Here is a 5109-nt window from a genome sequence, read left to right on the forward strand (position 1 = left end):
TCTGTACTCTACCTGCTCAGGTACTCTGTACTCTACCTGCTCAGGTACTCTATACTCTACCTGCTCAGGTACACTGTACTCTACCTGCTCAGGTACACTGTACTCTACCTGCTCAGGTACTCTGTACTCTACCTGCTCAGGTACTGTACACTGTACTCTACCTGCTCAGGTACTCTGTACTCTACCTGCTCAGGTCAGGTACTCTGTACCTGCTCAGGTCTACCTGCTCAGGTGTACTCTGTACTCTACCTGCTCAGGTACTCTGTACTCTACCTGCTCAGGTACTCTGTACTCTACCTGCTCAGGTACTCTGTATCTACCTGCTCAGGTACTCTGTGCTCTACCTGCTCAGGTACTCTGTACTCTACCTGCTCAGGTACTCTGTGTCTACTGCTCAGGTACTCTGTACTCTCTACCTGCTCAGGTCAGGTACTGCTCAGGTACTCTGTGCTCTACCTGCTAAGGTGTACTCTGTACTCTGTAATGATTTCTTTTCTGGCATGTAAATAAAAAAATATTTTTGGATTATTCAAGTAAATATTAATATTTTTCGGAAATATGACGAACACGGCGGGGCCTGTAAACCAAAGAAAGATGGCCGCCTGCCGCCGCAGACGGCCGCTGTGGTGAGATATTTGTTTGATATTTCTCCGCTTTGATCTCCGGCTTCAAACAGGTTTTGGTATTTTGGCTCGTTAGCAGCTGCCTTTATTCAAAAAAAGAAAAAAAAAGAACGAAAACACTTCTGCTCCTGGAAACGTCCCAGAATAACACATGTGAAGTAGCAGCACATATCTGCTGTCTCCTCCTGCTGCTTTTGTCTCAGGCTCTGTCCATTCCTGATGATTGTCCATCTGTTTATCTCTCCACTGTCACCGTTTAATTGGACGCCCCCGTCCCCCCCATCCCCCCCGTCCCCCCCGTCCTCCTCGTCCGTCCCCATGGGAAAGTATGCAGACACATTTTGATTCGATTATAGCTCACAAACCAAACTATGCTCGGCCGCATTCCAGCGTCGACAAACAGACGAGCAGAGCGGGACAGCGGCGGCCGCCGCCGTCGAGGGTTTGATTCCCTCTGAGGGACAAATATTTGACCTCCAGTGTCCTCAAAGGTTTTTTTTAACATTTTTTGAAGGGTTTTTCAGACGCTGCTCAGAGGACTGTTTCGACAGAAGCTCAGATGTGTCTCTTCAGGTTTAATGAACCAATCAAATTCACTCTCGTCCCCTCTCGGCGCAGCGGCGGTGCAGCGGCGCCCTCCACAGGCAGGACGAGTCACTGCTACAAACGACATCAATACAAACTTTTTTTTGGGTCGAAACAGCTGATTCAACCGCTGCTGAAATCAAGTTCAAACACATTTGGCCAAAAACTTTCCAGGACTTTTCCAGGACTTTGAAAGACCAAAAATTCTCTGAAACGACCAAATATTCTTTATCGGTTTGTTTTCATTACAATATAGAAATATTTAATATTTTTAACATAATTACTTCAGAACAGGATTAGGACTTAATATTTGACTATAAGTTAGGGACTGTGTGTTATTTATGAGAGGGACATTTTCATCAACTGGGGACAAATTTATGGGGGGTTCAACTTTAAATGGCTCTCATTGTATTTATTTTATTGCTGAATTTTAAAAAAAATGGAGATCTTTTATTCTTTAAGCTTTTTGGCTATTTTCAAATAAAATATTTTGTCTTTTTTTCATTTTTTGATGATATTGTTGTTATTTAGTGACAATTTAGTTAAATTAAGTTTAAATCAATTAAATTGTGGCATTTTTTGAAATAAATATTTTGTCATTTTTTGGGGGGGAGGAGCAAACAACTTTAAATGGCTGAACGTTGGATTTTTTTTAGCACTGATTTAAGACAAAACATCTTTAAATTTTGGCTTTTTTGATGAAAACATTTTGAATTTTTTTCTTCAAAGAAATTTTGGCAATCTTAATAGAATTTTGTTTTTTTCTTTTTCTGTAAAAAAAATTCTGGTGATTAAAAAAACATTTCGACAATATCCTTTTTCTTTACAATTTTTAGTGATTTAAAGAAATATATATTTTGTCTTTTTTTCTTTAATTTTGATAATTTCATTTATTTTGTTTCTCTTTAAACGCCAGCGTTTATCACAGCCAGCAGCTGTAGAAACAGAAATTCTGAATTTAAAGTGTCAACGGCTCTCAAACACTTCATGTGTTATCATTCAGGCCTTTGAAACTGACTTTTCCAAAACTTTCTGGGGATAAAATTAGCTTTTCAAAACTTCTCAACACTTTTGAGTAACTTTGTCCGCGAACATTAGAGACAAATTTAAAATAGCTGCAACCGCATACGTGCTCATGCATCCACACATCCTCAAAAACGCGTCCCGAGTCCAGAGATGCCTCGCCACGACCGCTGGTCATGTGACGCGAACATGAGGGTGATTTTGTTCAGGAGCAAACAGGAGGAGCAGAAAAAGAGAGGAGGAGCAGGTGCAAAAAGAGGACACGAGATGGAGGGATGACCTGGGAGAAAGAAAAGGAGGAGAGGAAGACAACAGGAAGACTCTCCCTCTCTCTGATCACAAATAAAAAAGGAAAAATCACGTCGAGATTTTTCACATTTCTGTGTGAATCATCCTGTTTGTTGTGGCGCGCCGCGTCCCCACATGACCCCAAACTGTGCGTGTGTGTGTGAAGCAGATGTTTGCTGTTCAGTCCAACACACACACACACACACACACACACACTCACACACGCACACATACGCACACACACACACACACACACACACACACACACACACACACACACACAGGCTCGGCTAATCAGGATTTATCCACTGGAGGAACTAAAAACAGATAAACACTTAGAAGACTGACGTCAAAAACTTCCCAAAACAAGTTGAGTTCACTGGCATTTTTGCCAATACGTTTTCAGGACTTTTCCAGGACTTTATCAGGACTTTGAGCTAAATTTTCTCTGAAATTCTCTGAGATGACCTTCAATACTCCTTATCACTTCTTTTACATTGCCTGGTTCTAAAGATTTTTTTGTGCAGTTTTTAAACTTTTCCATGACTTTGATTTAAAATTTTTTCTCCTTTTTTCTTTTTTTGGTGGTTTTTAAAGAAAAAAAAGTTATTTCTTATCTATAAAAAAATGTTGGGGATTTTTTTTATCCTTTAAAAATTGTGGCAAATGTAAGAGTAAAATGGGATACATTTTTGGTGGCATTTTTAAAGAAAAAATGGTTTGGTTTTGGTTTGGGAAAAATAAGAAATTTTGCCCTTTTTTTGCCCTGTGGGTTTGAAGGGTGTATTTTCTTTAAAAATCCCCAAATAACACTATTTATTACAGCCAGAAACAATAAAAAACTGAAATTATTGTTGGATTGCCACATGCCTGACGTTCCTTGAACACATCATGTGTTATTATGCAGGTTTTTGAAACAAAATTCAATAACTTTTCAAAAACTTTCAAGGTATATTCAGTTTTCTAAAATGTTCCAGGCCTGGAAATTGATAATTACAAATTCCATGACTTCCTAACTTTTTTTCAAAGTATTGATCCGCAGGACGGAGAGGGGAAAAGACGAGGATTAATAAGCGGAGGTTGAATGATTCTGGGCTTTTATTTTGGCGTGTAAGCTGTGTGTTTTTGGGTTTTTGGTGTGTTTTTTTTTGCTCTGTGGGTTCATTAAAGTCTGCTGCGATTTTCTGTCAGTCATCAGATTTCATTAGTCTATATTTCATAAACATCTCACAGTTTTCTTTGGACTGACAGAGATCTGCTTGTTTTGGCCGTTTGAGCAAAAAAGAAAATCAGGTTCTGTGAAACAACGCTTTTATTCCAGGAAACATGTTTCTCATTTACGCTTTTCTTTTTTGTAAAAATAAACAAACTCGTCTCTTTCTACACTTTATCTCCTCCTTCCTCCTCCTCTCTCTCCACCGTCTGACTGTTTCCAAAATCTTTTTCTCAGAGTCGACGATCAGCTCAGCTCAGGTTCTCCTGAACAAAACTGCAGCTCCGTCTGCCTATTTAAGGACGGACCATCAGGATACGACAGCGTGCTTTATAGTTTGTAATAATATATATAATATTATAATATAATTAAAAAAAATAAATAATGCATTTCCAGGACTTTTCAGTAAATTTGGGGCAAATTCTCAAGATGATCGATTAACTGAAATGAGGATCAATACTCCTTATTGGAACTTTTTCATTATAGATTTTTAAAGAAACTGATTTTTTTTCCTTTTTTTTTTTACATTTTTTTTTTTTTTTTTTTTTTTTACGAAAACATGCCCTCCAAACCGATTTATAAGAATGGGAGGGACATGAGGTCATAAGGATCTTGACCTTTGACCACCAAAATTAATATCATTCATCTTTTATGGCATTTCCTACAGGGTGTGAGCACTTTTTCTATTTTTTTATTTATTTGAATTATTTATCTCTCCTTCCTTTTACCTGCGCTGTCGCTGTGTCTATTGTTTGTCGTGTTGGTTCATGTTTCATCATGTTTTCTGCAGCTGCTAAAGTTTGTCTTATCGGTCAGGACGGCGAGCGGATCGACTCCAGTCTGAAACAATAACTGAACTCAATGAGACAATGAGACACACAGGCCTCCTCCTCTCCTCCTCCTCCCTCCTCCTCCTCCTCCTCCTCCTCCTCCTCCTCGTCTCTCCGTCACGTCGTCCGTCACTACGTGTTTTCACATTCGCTCTGTGCGGTTCTCATACTTTCGTGGCGTACCTGGATTTTATCAAATCCACCTCTCACACTTTCCCAGATGTCCCGGAGCCGCTCCCCTGCGGCCGCTGAGGATTTCCAGCTGATTATTTCCTTACATTTCGCTCCCTCGGCTCCATCACATCCTCCTCCCACTCTGATTACCGTCAACAAAGAGCCCCGGCTCGTTTTTTTTCCACGCAGTCATCCGGAGGTCACAGCCGCGCTCTGGACGTCTGACCTCTGACCTCCTGCGGTTTTGCCTGTAATCTGGGCGGTTTAGGAACTGTAAAGTCTAATAAATGTTGCTCGGCGTCCTGGTGGATCTGATGAAGACCAGACGTGTTTTCAGGTCTTTCATTAACATGTAGGACGAGGTCTCAGAGTT

The sequence above is a fragment of the Plectropomus leopardus genome, chromosome 21 (assembly GCF_008729295.1).
Source record: "Plectropomus leopardus isolate mb chromosome 21, YSFRI_Pleo_2.0, whole genome shotgun sequence".
Taxonomy (NCBI): domain Eukaryota; kingdom Metazoa; phylum Chordata; class Actinopteri; order Perciformes; family Serranidae; genus Plectropomus; species Plectropomus leopardus.